This window comes from Octodon degus, unplaced genomic scaffold (assembly GCF_000260255.1).
Source record: "Octodon degus isolate 3935 unplaced genomic scaffold, OctDeg1.0 scaffold00096, whole genome shotgun sequence".
Taxonomy (NCBI): Eukaryota; Metazoa; Chordata; class Mammalia; order Rodentia; family Octodontidae; genus Octodon; species Octodon degus.
Genome location: NW_004524672.1, coordinates 1,226,067 through 1,243,323, shown reverse-complemented (window position 1 = coordinate 1,243,323; position 17,257 = coordinate 1,226,067). Strand labels below are relative to the sequence as shown.

The 17,257-nt window shown below is 39.4% G+C and overlaps 1 protein-coding gene across 1 annotated transcript in view; it reads left to right on the top strand.

Moving 5' to 3' along the window:
* The window catches only part of Col4a3 (collagen type IV alpha 3 chain), a 140,592-nt gene that overhangs the window by 35,575 nt on the left and 87,760 nt on the right, over positions 1–17,257 (top strand). The window lies entirely within an intron of this gene.

The window sequence follows — 17,257 nt, the reverse complement described above, 5'->3', positions numbered from 1 at the left end:
ATCAGCTGTGAAACTGTCTCATTCATATTTATTTCTCAATAAAAAATAAATATATAAAAAAGAAAATAATACAATTGTAAAATGTTTATAGAAAGAATGTTATAATCAATAAATGGAAATTATTCATGATAAAAAAATAAAATAAAAGGCATTAAAATAAAAAAAAATTTTAAAAAACACATGACAATACAATGACAAACTGAAGGTTTATTTTAATTTCATTTTCTTGGTATTTAAAAGACTTTTCTCTTTTTATTTTCCAGGGAAGAATACCAGCTGTTTTTACTCTCCTCTAAGGACAGAACAGGGGAAACTAAGGAATGACAAATTCAGGCTAGGAACAGAACAGGATGTTACCAGTTGGCTAAAGGTCCATAGCACAGCAATGGGACCGCAGCTGAGGGAGCCACATAGCCAAGAAGACTTGCACAGCCTTCTGAAGGGCTGAGCTGTGTAATGCAAGCTTAGCAATTTTTTTTCTTTTCATTTTTAAGAAATTACTATATAAACTTACGTGCTTCATCCTGGCAGATTGGCATGCACACCTAGCTCGTACTTTGATCATTTTCGCAACCCCCCACCACTGTCTCCTCCCTGTGTGACATGCCTGGTGCACATCCACACTGCCACAGCAGGGCTCATTACCCATTTCTTATGTATTTCACCCTGCCACTGGCCACAGGATTGGGTTGTTTCCATCCCCTGAAAATTTTCCCTCTGGAAATGAAGCATTTTAGGAATTCAGTTATAACCAGGTAATCCATGGCCTGGTGTAGTTCCTTTGGCTCACATGGACTGCCACTGTGGCTAAGTCAAGCAGATCCAGGGATTTATCTCTAATCTAAAGCATTCCAAAGAGATTGAATTGAAATTTTCCAAAAGTCTCTGCAAATCCAAAGCTTGAGAAGTGACCCCAAAATCAGGCTTAATCCCTTGTGTCAAGTGTTCCTCAATTGTCTGCTGCGACCCACAGGCATCACCTGAGAGAACTTCTTAAATACTGGGACTCCTGGGAGCAGCCCAGACTAAACATCCATAGCCCTGGCTCCTATCCAGGTTCACTGAGTTAGAATAAGGACACGTTGTGGGGAGGGAGCATTCAGGAGGACTTGCGCTTTTAACACGGTCCCTGGGTAATTCTTGCGTGTACAGCAATGTTAGAAATCTTGTCCAAAGGATGAATCATTTCTTCAGTGATCTTTAAGGAGAATAGGAACGTTTAACAAAGTATTTACTCTTATATTTGACATGTTCATTTGTATATTATGTTTCATGGGTCTTCAGCGTCTTGAAAGTGCCACCTTCTATAGGCATATGTGTGTGTTTTGACTTGCATTGCTAGAGAAGAAAATAAAGAGCATTGCAAAAGCAGAAGAAAAGAAAAAGATAGTCTTGTCAAACCTAAGAAAGGTGAGGACCAGAGAGATTGAAGACTTCTCCAGGGGCACACAGCTAGATGCTGTCAAGGTTCAACTATCTACCACGTTAAGCTACAGTATTTCTTTTTGTGTTCTGGATGTAAATTGAAAAGAAAGCAGAAACAACGCATGAGTGTGTACATACAGTTCCAAGGAAAGGCCTTTTTAAATCCACAGTTACTTTCCACAAGTTCAGAGCACACTCTCTTCTCTACTATCCCATATTCTTCTGGTTTTTCACCATCTTTTAATCAATTGTTCCGTCTTTGGTCTTTCACTGTCTTCTGCTCTGTTTACTGGCTCCTTGATGTGCAAGGGATCTTTCACAGTCCTAAACATAACTATGGTATGCAGTTGATGTGTGTAGATTTTAGAGTCTCCCCTGTTTAGAAAATAAAATAGAAGCTAGTAGATGTTTCTGGAATAGATGTTTCTGCTGGACCCCGGACTCAGAACACTGCCCAGACGCACAAAACCATCCACAGGTGACCTATGATAGATCAAACAAACCATAAGGTTTTAGGTCATCACTATAAATTCTACTACCTTGTATTCAGACTCCAAATTAAGAATCTTGGTTCTCCATCATTTGTACCTGTAAACTTGTCTCTGAAATCAGCTGCTTGATGTTAAGTTTAGTAAAGAAGTTAGGTTTTTCAAATGTAAAAATAATGTGAAAATCATGATGTTTCTTGAGGCTTTAAAAAAGACTTTATTTTAACAAATATATTTCTTTTAATTAAATTATGATGTTACCTTGATAAGGTCTTTTACAGCCAATTAGTCCCAAGAAGAACCAAGAAACTAAAAGTTCAGCAATATTTACTTAGCATCCTTGTAAAGAGCAAGAGAATGTTTTCCATGGGAAAGATGCTTTTATTTACAAGTTCATGAATAGTTTTAGGACATGGAACTTTTCCATTGAAGAAAAGAAATCCTCTGTTGGTAAAATTTTATAGTCATTTAATAGGAATGAACATTAGTTACCCGGGGCTCAAAAAAGCAAAAAACCCATTTGGGGTTGAAAAGGCCAATTTATCAGATCTCAGATTTGCACAGTATTTTGGACTGTCCTCAGTCAATAGCTGTAGATAAAATCTGTAGGCACAAAAAAGAATGGAAGTTGTGTATCAGTTTCCAGTTGACCTCAATTTCAATAGACTGAAACCCAAGGTGTGGGGTCATGTGTTAAAGAGACAAATAGCCCATTCTACAAGCTGAGAGATGCTCGATGTTACTACAGACACCCAATCAGAAACTAGCAAGACCTTTTCCACTATGAAACAGAGAGGATGCAGAATGGGATGAGAGATGTAAAGGCATCTATGGGACTTGAGTATTCCAACTGTACCTGTTTTTTTTCCATGAAACTAATGACACTTGCACACTGGAAATGGATAGCCAGATTTCTTTTATCCGAAGTACCTCCTGATCCCAAATGCCTTGGTCTAGTTTGCCATTACTTGTTTTGACATATTTCTGAGACACTGTGGAATGATGTATTATTAACTAAAGTACTGAACGGAAACTGTAGTACACTTGAAATGCCAACCTGTAACCATTAACCCAAATGCTGGTAAAAGTACTGCAAATGGCTTGCCAGCCAGTGCAGTGAGCCCCACTTAGCAGTTAGATTTCAAGGTTGGTTAGAAGCAAAAACTCCAGGTGCAGAATTCCTTTCTGGAACTGTTGGTATTACTATGTATTAATAAATTTTCAGTGGAATTTGATGTCTCTAATGGCTTTTCCAGTTGTAAGGCATCAGTAGCAGGACAGTACAAGTCCTAGCTTGCCTGTGCACATAGCTCCCCTGTGTTCACAGACCTGTGTAATTTATGCTCAACCGTATTTTCCTTCTGGCTATTTCTATGCCATTTTTCATATTTCATAGGCCCCAAGGCAGGAACTTCATGGCAGAAGCATGTGACTAAGTAAAGCTGCTCTGATTGTGGTGGCGGGGAAGTAGATTCGGGACAGCACTAGTCTTCCAGAGGTACAGCAACCCTCCTACGATAGGGACTAGCAGCCTAACAAGCAGCTATGAACATCAGGGCAATAATTCACTGATGATCACGGCACCCCTTGATTCAACAACTTCTCCATGTGTCTTTAACTCAGTCAAGTTGATAGTTAAGTTGAACTGGCAAACAAACAAGCTTGCTGTTTGGTGTTACTATATTGTTGGTGCTGCTGATACTGATGCTGATGCTGTTGCTGATGCTGATGCTGATGTTGATACTGATGCTCAGGCTGAGGCTGAGGCTGATACTGCTGCTGCTGCTGTTGTTCTCCTCCTCCTCCTCCTCCTCCTCCTCCTCATTTTAAAACCACATTTGACAGAAGCAAAGTCAATTTTCTTCTAACTTATTTTACTTTTAATAACATAGTCTACAATGGTCATGTATCAGCACATTCTTAGAATGCAAGCCTCTTGAACATAAAAACATTGTCTAACATTCACAATTGGATCCCCTGGCATCCAGTAGTGCCAGTGAGTCATAAATATTCATCATCTAGGAAAAAATACTCATCATCTGGGCAAGCACTGTGGTACATGGCTATAAATCCCAGCTGTTTGGAAGACTGAGGCAAGAAGACAGCAAGTTTGTGCAACTTAGTGAGACCCTGACTCAAATAGGGCTTAGGTGTGTAGTTGAGTGGTATAGTGCTTGACTAGCATTTGTAGGGACCTGAAATCTATTCCAGCACTGAAAAATTGTGTGTGTGTGTGTGTGTGTGTGTGTGTGTGTGTGTGTGTGTATTCATTAAATAATAATCCTTCTAGGTAGTACCTGAGCCAGGGAAAAGGACACGTGCCTTTAGTCCCAGCTACCGGAGTGGCTGCAGCAAGCAGATCGCTTGAGCCCAGGATCTCCAGGGTAGTATGGGTCACAAGACAAGATCTTGCTCTGACTTACCTTTCTCTGTGTTGCTTTAGCTGCCCACATAGAACTACTCATTTCTCACTATGTGATAGTCCATGCTCTGCACATAGCAGGATTTGTTTTTCTCTATGACATTGAAGTGCATGTGGGGTTTTTCAGTTCTTACTGTTATAAATTGTGTGCACTGTCACTGCTGTGAACCTGTTTGTAGGACATCTGTCCTGGGACACTCATGTTTCCTCAAGAGAATATTCTAGAAGTGGCATTACTTCTGATGGAGAAGGCAAATATTTAGCTCTACTAGAAAATCCTGTATTCCTGATGGAAAACAATTTTACCTGTAGGATATAAGAGTTTTCCTCCTCCTCTTCACCAACCTGTGGTCTGTGTCTATCAGATTTTATTTTATTCCAGCCTGGAACCCACTTTTAATTTGGCCACAGGGGAGTATGTGAATCCTCCCTGAGCTTGGTTTGCATTTGCCCTTTCTCTAATCACTCAGGACATTAATTTATCTTTCTTCGCTTACGGATTATGCCCTCTCTTCTGTAAGATTATCGATCCTATATTTTGTCCATTGTCCTTTTTTATTTGATTCCTAGAATTCTAATCATTTTTAAAATTAAATATGTAAGGGCCAGTCAGATAGCTCAGTGGATTAAAGTGCCTATTTAGGCAGTCGCAGGGACCAGGGTTCAATCCCTGGCATGCTGTGCTGGCCCCGCCCCTGGTGTGCACTGAGACAGCGATTGAGCCTGGGCATGGTGGCACACACCTGTAATCCCAGCACTTGGGAGGCTGAAAACAGGAGAATCACTAGAGTTCAATCTACATAGTGAGACTCTGTAGACCCTGTACTAAATATATAAATATGTAGCAAATACTATGTTATAGTTTGTAACTTACCTTTTCATTCTCCTTTTGGTATTTGCTGACAAAAAATATGTTCTTTCAATACAGTAAAATTTATCAATCATTTTGCTCTTCTTTATGTTGTGGCATCTCATTGGAGACATCTTTCCCTGCCTAGAAGACATGAAGACACCTTCTTAATCTTCTTCTCAAAATTTAAACATTTCACTCAAGTCCATTTAGCATTAATCTCTAAATTATGACACAGAGAAACTGTTATTTTCTATACCAATGACCAAAGGACTCTGTGTCATTTATTAAGTGGTCTCTCCATCCACAGTGACCCTCATTGTTGGCTCTACCACCTGTATGGTTTCTATATACATGGGTCTATTTCCAGGTTGTCTGTTCCTTCAGTCGACTGTTCCTTCAGTCTCTCTGTCCACTCTACACCAACAGCACAATGCCTTGATTGGTATATATTTATGGCAAGTCTTAAAATTGAAAGTAGCACAGTTCCTCCCTAGTGACTTATGGAGATTGACCCATTACATTTTTATGTACATTTTCCTTCAGTTGTGATTTTTATTAGTATGTGTTTCCATAGTTACATTCCTCATGGAGGGTTGATACATTCACAAAACACATGCTAACTCTTTTTTCATCTATTTTCCTCCCACTCTCTCCATACTCCCTCCATCTCTTAGTCCATGTATATTTTTAAATCATGTCTCATGAATTTTGTGGCACTTAGTTATCCTTGAGGTATAGTGTTGCAATCTTTTTGCTAAAAGAGTGTCTCCCTCTGGGGTCATAGTATGGGAATACCTATGATTTAATGAAACTAGTCAAGATGTTTCAAAGTCAGAAAACACCTCTGCCTGTTTTGTCTGACAGGAAATGATAAACCTGTTTAAAACTTATCAGAAAAACTTGATTAAAACCCAAGACCCGTGTACTTAACATGATTCCTGACTTGGTCAGAATATCCTTGGTTGGGGCTGGGGAGATGGCTCAGTGGAATAAGCGCTTCCCTGGCAAGCGCTAGGGCCTGAGTTGAATCCCCGGTTCAGCAAAAAAAAAAAAAAAAAAAAAATCCTTGGTCATCATGGTAGACATTGTCCCATATCTAGAACAAAACATCAGTACATGCAAATGAAAGGCACAGAGGTCCATTTTGTCTCACAGTTTCAGTGGGTTCAATCTATGGGATTCAGGCTCCAGGACACGAAGTACATGGTAAAAGAGCATCATGGAGTAAATCTGTTCAGCATGGCAACCAGGAAGCAGCAAGAGAAGAGAGGACCAGTGATGAGACTACAACCTAGCCTGCTGCTTCTGAGTAGGCTACATCTCTGGTCAGGCTACAGATGAGATTTTGGAGAACTATTCAATGTTCAAATCACAACACTTTATCTCTAACCCTTGAAAGGCCCAAGTCCACTTTATTATGCAAAACGTATTTAGGCCAGCTCTTAGAGTGGCCAAAGTCTTAATAGTTCTGGAATTACTGAAGACTCAAGTCCAAAGTCTCTTCTGAGACTCAAGCAAACTATTGACTGTGAATCTTTTATAAAATAGATCAAAAAGAACATAAATATCTTCAGTATACTGTGGCACAGGGTAAAGATCTCCATTTCAAAAGGGGAAATAGAGAACAGAAAGGGATCAGATAAGAGCAAAACTGAAACCCAGCAGGAAAAACATTAAATCCTGTAGCTGCGTGCCAGCATCTGGGGCAGGTTATGGTGAGATGTGAGCTCCACAGGGCTCAGGCAGCTCCTTCTCTGTGGGACACCTAGTCACAGACCACATGCCCTCCCTCTCAGGGTGACTCTACTCACTGCCTAGAGTGCTCCTCAGCAGGCATTTCTTGTTCTCATCATTGTTAGCTTTCTGAGATCTGCAGTGTACTTCTCAGTGCACTTTCACAGCTCCATGCATTGCCCTTCCAGGGGCACATTTCCTCTTTTGTCATCTCGGTGGAAGCCTTAATGACTCTACAGCTCTTAAATTTCTCCTGAAAGATGAAAAAATTAACACTACATGAATGACATTGAGGTCTGTAGCCACCTCAAGCAGAGGCCCAGCACCCTTGTTCCATGGCTGCAGCCACCTCGCAGTGCCTGGATAGCTGAAGTTGGATGAACATTTCCTCCTGTGGCCCTGCCTGAGCAGGACATCCCGGGGCTCTTTCTCAAAGCAAAGTCTTTCAAAGATGTTTACTCTTTTCAGCTTGAAATAGGTGGGATCCGGCCCTTTCCTGAGGTGCCTTCAAGGCATCTGTTCTGCAGGTATTGTCCTGATGTGAAGTACTTGGCTTCTTTCCAATACTAATATTTTCAGCAACTATGTTCTCCTTTGCTCCAACTTGGCAGGTGCTTCCTTTCTGGTGAAACAACAAACTTTTGGTATCTTTTTGCTGCTGTTCTCACCATATCTGACTAACAGCAACCAATAGTAGCCAAGCTGCAGTTTGGCCTCTGAAAGATCAATTAGTCCACAGCCTTTAAATTTAGCCATCTACAAAGCTGTCTGATACAGACATAAATGTAGGCAAATTCTTTACCAGAATTAAATATGCATGGCTTCTAGTCCAGTTTCCAATAGAGTCTTCATCAAAAAAAGATTGAACTGGATCTTTACTGTCTATATTCCTATCCACATTGTGGTCTTCTGAGCTTCAATCTGAATCACCCAAGTTTGGCTTACAGCATTCTAATATTTCTCCAGCCAACATCTCAGAACCTTTCCAACTCCTCCCACAAACCAGTTCTAAATGTTGCTGAACCATGTGATCAGTTACAGAACCATCCCTGGCAGCAATTTTCTCCTGCTAGGACAAAATACCTAACACCTGTAACTTAAAGACAGAGAGGTCTATGCTGGCCCACAGTTTCAGTGGGTTCAGTCCATACGCAGCAGAATCCAAGGCAGAGATTGCATGGTGAAAATGCATGGCAGAGGAATGCTCTCACAGCCTGATGCCTGGCAAGCAAAGAGAGAAGAGGGGAGCTGGAGATGCCCATAGCAACCACTGTTCTGGCCACCACCAGCTGGCTCCCCTGAGATTTAGTGGGAGCATTCTAGATTCAAACCACAACAGCCATTGATAAACAAACTTTTTTGGGTCAAGCTATTTAGTTTGACATTTTAAAACTTGTAAATACCACAACTACTCTCTTTCATCCTCATCCAGCTTGACTTCCTTCAAAGCAAATAGGGATCACAGTGCTACTCTTTGGGTGCTGTAGAAGTTAGGTTTCATAGGATTTTGCAAATAGCTGAAATGTAGACTGAAACACAAAGTAGAATTAAATTAAAGAGGCTCTCTGTGTGACAGTAGAGACCCAGAGAGAGCATTTAGCCAGCCCAGGTCAGACAGGCACAAGAACTTGTACTCTGAGTGACTAATTTAAAGACAACAATAGGCAGTGTACTAATCATTGTTATGCTCCTACTGTCTTGTTTTCAATTTTTGTTTTACTGTTCTTTTTTAATGTTTATTTTCTCTTTAAAATAAAAAAATTGAAACACTTTTTTCTATGCTCAATTCCCATGCTTTCTACTCTATACTGGGATTTGGCAAGCTTTTTGTGGAGAATAAGGTAAATAACTTGGGCCTCATGAGCCAAGAGGCAGTATTTTTGATTCCTCTAGTGATTATTCTCCTGGAAAGGCTAACAATGTTTTTAATTCAATTTTATTTTTTATTGCCACATAATAATCCAAATGCTTAAAAACATCCCTAGCAGGGCCAGCGAGATAGCTCAGTGGACTAAATGCCTGCTTAAGCAAGTATAGGACCAAGGTTCGATCCCCCACCACATGCTGCATGGCTCTGCCCCCTGGGCATGCTGAGCTTGCCACCAAGACCGGGTGTGGTGGTGCATGCCTGTAATCCCAGTGCTGGGTCAGCTGAAAACAGGAGAATCACTACAAATCCAAGCTGCACAGTGAGACCCTGTACAGAATACATTTTAAAAAAATCTTTAGCTCCAGGATCATATAAAACTAGGCGGGTAGACTGAATTTCCCTTGCAGGTGGTGGTCAGCCAACCATGTTCTAAATCATTTCAAAGAGTTTTGGGTGCAGAGTTTTGTGTTAGAGACTTAAATCTTGTTTAGTTTTGGTGATAAAAGGCATATGAGAATACAATTATAGCCTAGCCACAATATTGTAATTGTCTTGGATTACAAATTAGGTCCAGCCAGAAGCAAAGCAAAGCTGTGTTCCTTGAAAGTTGTGTTCCTTGTACTGTATGTATTTGAGGCTCAGTTCTGAAGATGGCTTAAACAAGTTGGAATCTAGTTCATTTCATCATCTACATATTGAGAAGTCTGCTATGTCTCAGACACTCTTTGGTACCAAAAAACAAGACTATGAATGGTAATGGAGATGAAAATTCTTTTCTTTTTATTAGTACATCTGCAATGTATAAGCTTACATTCTTTGTGAGGAGTTGGTACAAGTACCAATATAAAATATGGTAATTACTTTTTGGAGGCTGATGAAATAGCTTAGTGGAAGGCTATACTTTCAGGGGTCATTTTTTTAAAAATTTTTTTAGGGATCATTTCTATAGTATGAAATAGCTTAGCGGTGGTTTAATTCCCTGGCATCACATGCCATGCCAGCCCCACCACTAGGGCGGGGTGAGAAGGCCATAAAAAAGAAAAATAAGGAAATAAATAAACATAGATACATAATTACTTCTTAGCCGTCTACCTCCCTACCATACTCCCCTCCCCCCCTTTTTTTTGTACCCAGGATCGAACTCATCCCCTTGTGCTTGCCAGGCAGGCACTTATGCTGCTACCTCCCCAGCCCGCTCCCTCCTTCTCCTGACTTCCTTCCCAGTTGAGAAAGATCTATCTACCTACTTCCTAGTACCTATCTTTTATTTGTCTCTTTATTTATAATTTGAGTTTCTCATATAAGAGAAACTACGTAATATTTAAGCGTCTGTCTAATTTATGTCACTTAACATTATGGTCTCAAGGTATAGCCATTTTTCTTTAGGTGTCTCGATTTCACGTTCATGGCACAGTAGGGCTCCACGTATGTGCACACCACATTCTTCTTACCATTCATCTGTCGATGGGCATGGAAGCCACTTCCAAGGTTCAGCTCTTAGAACTTGAGATGCTATAAACATGGCGGCACGTATTACAGAAACATGATGTGTTAACTCTTGGGAAGAAATCTACAAGGACAAGACTTGGGTCAAATGGAATTTCTAGCTTTAGCTTTTTGAATTCTGTCCATACTGATCTCCACAGTAATTGTATTCATTTCCATTCCCACCAACCATGTAGAGGGGTTCCTTTTTCCCTGAAGCCTCACCAGCATCCGTTATTGTTTGATTCCTTGATGAGGGTCATTGTTTCTGTGATAAGGTGGAATCTCAGTCTCAAAAACAACTCAATACTGTGTATAATCCCTTATATAAAAACACTAGGAAAAGAAAGCTATTAATATATTTTCTCTGCATTTAAATATCATGTTCTGTTGCATTATTCTTAGAACTCCTTCAACCCCAAGTATAGTACAACTGTAAGCATTATTAGATATGTCATTACTAGTTCCAGTGCTCAATTACAGGAAGTCTTTTGATGTGGATTTTATCATTCGAATCTTCTCTGATTTCAAAACCTTTTGCTTATCTCTTAGACATTTTAAAGGAAGTAGCATTTTCAGAACAGCCCAGGACCATAAGCTTTTCTGTTTCTGGCTTTATATCCAAATCACTATGGAGGGTGGCCAGAGTTACATCTTTTTCCTCTTTCTGTTCATTCCCTAAGCCAAAGCCTATAAAAACATTTCGCTGTCCTACTGTTATCTCTGGGCATACAACTGGCTTTCCATTTTTCAGATACTTGCTCATTATGAATTATAGACACCGGTTGTATGAAGTGGAAAATATTTCAAAGAGTTTTATGTGGAGAACCTGAAAAACATTATCCAGCCCTTTGAAATATGGTCAGCTGGATGTTGTCAGCCTCCTTCTCATTTAGTCCATGTCCCATATTCTGAAGGGCCCTCTTGAAACTGCTGAGGGCTCTACATAGTCTGGGTGTCTGATTCGAGAACTTTCTTATCACATCCTTACCGAATGGCTCCGAAGGGCACTATTTATCAACCCCACAAAAATGAAAAGTGCACCTGAAAATATTTGTTTCCAGATTGTCTTATTCTTGAATGTCTGAAATGTACGCTGAATTTTTTTTTGGCTTGTTTAATCGGCTCAAGAGTGAAATGATAAATAAACATAAACTAAGCTTAAAACACAGACTTTTCTCAGTAATTTATTTTTATTTTTGTGGATAGGAACAACTTATCATTCTATCACCTTCCTTGTCATTTTCTTTTCTTCAAAAAAAAAAGTGAAAAATTTATGCTTTTTCTGATTAATGTGGAATGTACACTCAAAACTTGTGTGATAGGTGAAGAAAATATAAAGTCAAATATGAAAGTTTCCCTAGTTCTATCTCTAGTAATAGCCAATTTTAACCATGTAGAATTTTAACCACTGTATATAATTGTAGAATGTTCATGCATTGCACAGGTAGATAGTGTCAGGCTCAATTCCAGCACAACTCTCCCAGGACCCAGCATTTCTACCAGCAGAGCCTTGTTTTCAGCTCAGCACCCAGGCTGCCCTCAGCAAACACAGGTCAACAATAAAAGAGGTGACATAAAATGCAGAATATTCCAAGCACTGGGACATCTGAAGACACCCAAATGTATATACCAGACACATCAAGGACTTTGAACACTGAGACACCAGAAAACTTTGACCATGATGTTTGTCCAAACCTCATCACCAGAGGTCCCTTGCTTGATCTCCTCATTTGACACCTTTATTCAAGCCCTATAAAATATCTCCATTTTCCCTGTACCACTCAGACAGCCTTTTCACCCTCTGTCTGCCTGCACCCAGGCACAATAAATTCCATGCCATGTTCCCTTTACACAAGCCTGTGGCCTGAAAGATACAGGTAAGTAGGTAGGTAGGTAGGTAGGTAGGTAGGTAGGTAGGTAGGTAAGTAGGTAGGTAGGTAGGTAGGTAGGTAAGTAGGTAGGTAGGTAGGTAGAGCCAGAGTCAATGGCAAAAAGTAGAATGGTGGTTGCCAGGGACTAAGGGGGAGTGAGAATGGCAGTTAGTATTCAATTCCCAGTTAGTATTTAAGGGGGTACAGAATTTCAGTTTTGCAAGATGAAAAGAGTTCTGGGAATTAGTTGTACAATGTGAATGTTCTTACCACTTAAAAATGATTGGGATAGTAAATTATATGCTGTGAATATTTTCTTGCAAATAATTTTTAAATCAGAAATCATTGGTCTTAGCTAGTAATTTTAATTATCTAGGAAAACAAGAGCCAGGACAATACTACAAAACTCCTGGACTTTGTTTAGATGTGAGGGCCCCAGACCTTACCAAAAATCTCTTTGTTCTGAAATTATAGGCAGTTCTACCAAGCTTATTTGCCTTGTTTTTTGATTAGTTATGTGTAGGAAACATAAGTACAGATGAGATACAGAAAGCCATAAACAGGAAACCAAGAGCAGAAAGGGGGGAAGGCTGATTGTCTAATATTACAGAAGAGCATTACTCAAAACAGCATATTTAACAGTTTAAACCACGTAGTATTTCGCCATCAAATAATACAGTGCCAACTATATAGCGTCATTGAACTAATATTTATCAAGCAGTAGTTATGTTTCAAGAGTCCATAAAGACATGGAAGTATTCACAGCAACATTAATGGTGCTTAGAAAAGGTGGATATTGTCACTTACACTCTATTTTACAGGTAGAAAGAATAGAATGCAATGATAGGGATCAAAATGTAGGTGCTTTAGCAGTAAATCCCAGTTATCCGGAAGTAGCAGTCCCAAAAATATCTTGTGCTTCCCAACAGCCTTGGGTCCAAACGAGACTCCTGTTTAAGAGCTGTGGGTGGTGTGGTGACCAGACCTATCTACATGAGCTTGAACCATTTTATTCCTTTGGTAGCCAATTTATAAGCATATTGCTCATAAGAGAGCAGCAGAGTATATGGCTATTAGGGAGACACATTTGCTTTGCTAAGTATTTTCAGGGGTTCATCTTGATTTTTAACCATGAAGACTTGACTGTGGTTCTGTTTTATTGAGAAATTTGTGCAGGTGGTAATAGTACATAGGTTTGGGCTATAGAAAAATCCTATTTGGGGCAGAAAAAAAAATGCTTGATGTTCCACTGCCACACTGATGGTTTTTTTAAAAAAAAAGATTTTTATTAATACTTTTTAGTTATATACAATGATCACATTCATCATAGAGAATTTACACCTTTTCATGATATAACTTGATTCTTTCCTTCCCTCCTTATTTAAAAATGTTTTCTTTCCACTAGTACTATTGTGTATTTTTTTAAACACATATTTGTGCCTATTTGAGGATACCAGTACTATGCTTCATACATCTGTATAATGCCCAATAAGCAGATTGGGGTAATCAACATTTCTACCTCTTAAAAGCAACTATTATTTTTATGGGAATTGCTGCATGCTGTTCCCCATTAGGATGAAGGAGGCACTGGATAAGACAAAGAGACACGTAGGCAGTTTTAAAGTTAGTGTGTCTGCTTTGGGCTGCATATCACTTTGCAGACCACTGCTCCACGTGTATTGAAGATAGCAGGCTTACGTTAGGACTGAGAATTCAGCGAGGAATTGTAAGATAATTTTGTTAAGGTAAATTAATCTTTCTTATGTTTTAATTCTTTTGTCTCAACTCATTCTCATTGAGCTTTCATAGAAAATGTCCTATGTTTTTATACCATCATCCATACTCCCTTCTTTTATTGAAAAATCCATAAATTTGAGGGAATCAGTTTTCAAGCTACCACTCAAACAGTACCCTCACTCTATCCCAAGTCATGATACTAATGCAAAAATCCCTGCAAGTATTATCAATTGTCCCTGGTTGAGAATCACTAGTCTAACATGATTTTGTTTGAAATTTAATGATGTTGCACCCACTACCACTAACAAAATTTCAGCAGTATTTCCTGCTAAAGCTTCTTTCAAAATAACACGCTATGCTTTGGAATTACTTACTTTTGTGACTTCTGCTGATGACAATGGAGATGCTACATAACCACATGCTAGATATAAATAGTGAAGTGACAGTTATAGTGACCATATACTCCACTTTCAGTGGAATGGTTCTCTGTGGCTTTGGCTTCACTGGAGTCCTCTGCAGTTGTACAAAAATGTGCACCTGATGGGCTTACAGTTTTTGAAAAACTGACACTTTCCCAGAAGGAGGAAGAATAAAATTTTCTGTTATAATCCACAAAAGGTGGGCTTCCCCATTCACACCAAAAGAGAAACAGAACTGAGAGTTTTAATTTGGTTACTGCTTAAGTGGTTTGTTGTGGATAGAGTTCTCATTTCTTTATGATTTTGCTTCAAACTGAAGCTAGAATTAAAAGCAAATCTCTACTACTGTGTCAGCCAGACTTTTATTACTAAAACAGAATACTGGAGATAATCAGCTTCAAAAGAGGGAAAGCTCATCTTGGCTCCCATTTTGGAAGGTCCTGTGCATGGCCAATTGGGCCTGTTGTTTTTGGACTTGTAACAAAATGGCATCTCATGATAGGGAACTTGTGGTGAAGATGCTTACCTCACGGCAGCTGGGAAGCAAAGAGAGAAAGGAAGAGGAGGAGTATAACCCCTTCAAGAGCCTGCCCCTATATGACCAGAACGCTTTCACTCAGGCCCCACCTCTTAAGGGTTTAAAACCTCCCAATAGTGCTGCAGACCAAGACTTCACCTTGTGGACCTTTGGGAGCACTTATCCAAATCATAGTGACTATGTGCTTACATATAAATGTAAAGTAAATGCATGTAATACATGCGTCTGACATATGTGCATCTGCAATTATGTTCTCTGACATTATCTATGTATATAAATATGAATTAAATGTATCTAATATGTATATTTATTATTCTTTATATATATTGTCTATTTTCCTTATTAGTGGACACACTGATGATTTTTTATGACTCCGTATCTCTTTCCAAGAATTTATAAAGTATAAGGATCATCAATACAGTATCTAGCACTTTATTCCTCATTTCATAACAGAGTTCAAGAGTGAAGATTATTGCTCAAGAAAAGAGAGCTCACACAGACGACTTGGTTGCCACTGTCTATGTAAGGACCTGAAATCTGGAAGCCCTACAGTTAAGCATGACTTTGAAGATGACTGCTGTGGCTTGTTCTATCACAAAGGGGTTTCCTGAAACCAGACTGTCGGCCTGAGGACAGGTGCTCTCAGTAACACCGTGATAGTCCGCTCAAACATCCATTGCTCCCAGAATTAGCATAATGCAGGAATGCCTCAGAGTGACCGTGTGACCGTAATGCCGCCCACGGTACTGAAATTCTCTTAAACCCTTGCTGCTGACCCAATTCAAGAACAGCTGCACTGCTTTACAGGTCTGTCTCCATATGTGATCATTCCGAATTTGCCCTCCTAGTAAGCACGCTTTGAAGGTTTTCTAAGCACACTGCACATTTGAAAAGATGTTGGAAGAAAATGCCATTGTTATTGGGATTCAATCCTTATGATATCTGTCAAAAGAAAACCCATTGAATGTGGCTTGTTGCTCTATTGGTAGTCTTTCTAAAACTAACAGTGAAGCAAAACCATCTAGATATCTAGATGCCTGTTCTGCTGCTGCAGCTTGAACAATCCTACTCTATTTTAGCAATACATCAATTTTTTTTTTTTTTTTTTTTTTTTTTTTTTTTTTTTTTTTTTTTTCAGAACCAGGGATTGAACTCAGGCCCTTGCGCTTACCAGGGAAGCGCTTATTCCACTGAGCCATCTCCCTGGCCCCAAAATATGTTTTAATATTAGGCAAAAGCCAGGAAAATATTAGCAAAGTGTAAAAATGCAATGATTGTGGAGAGCTCCTGAAATTAGCTGATGCTTAACAATTAGAAATCAAATGCCTTGAAGTTCAAGTGCTTTGCATTATAAAATCATTACTTGTGCCTGCTTCTAGTTTAGGTTCTAAAAATGTAGAATGAAGAACAATTCCTTCTGCACATCCTTTTATATTCCCGCAAAACAGATGTTGCCATTATGCAGAATTTTTCATTTGTCAATCTACACTAAGATGACCTGAAATGAACCTCTCTGTGCCTGGCCTACTGTTATTCCTATCTTGTCTGTCTTTCTCCGGCCTCTGTTTTTCCTCTCCTATGGCACTCTTTGTCTTACCTATTTATGACATTGTGCCAGCTGCTGGATTTCTTTGCTTTCCGGTCAATGCTAAAGCCTGTGGTTACTTCCCTACTGGCTTTCTCCTCTGCCTGCTCAAAGCGTTTACTTATTTGGTATCAGCCATCTGAATGAGAAGAAAAGACCAGTCAATCATCATGTCTGGAATATCCAAATGTTTGTTTTTCCAAAGTCATAAGCTGCACTTGTTTGTTTTGGTGTGGAGTCCCACGCCAGGTGTCGTCATTCTATTGACCTGCTAATCTCTCCATAGTCTGTTTTCATTGCATGAAACACTATTATTTTCCAAGTTTCACTGTTAATCTGGGTTAATTGGTCTAAGAAGTTCTATGTTTCACATAGTCAAATGATACGTATCCATGACCCATCTTGTATACTTAGCACTCTGGAATTGACTTTTTCATATAACTGAGATTTGTGGAGCCTCCTCTGTTAGTACTTGTCATCCCAGCGCTACCATCTCACTGTGGGAAGTCCAAATTCTCCAAGATTTGTGCACTTCTGTGTCCTGTGTTTTGGGTAGCTGCTCTTTCTGATTTTTTGTGTATTTGCAGAAGACTGAATTCAGCTCAGTATCTATAACTATGAATGGACCCGAACAGTTCAGAGTGCTTCTTGTTCAGTTTCTCTGGAAGACACTTTCCTATAACAAACTTAACTGAAGATTCAAAGACAACAGAGGAGACTTCAACTATATCAGTAGCGTGCTCTCTCTGAAGCTGCAATAGGTATATCCGCGCCATTATTCCTGATAGTTCTCCATAGACAAGGAGAGTAATTTAAATTACAGTGTC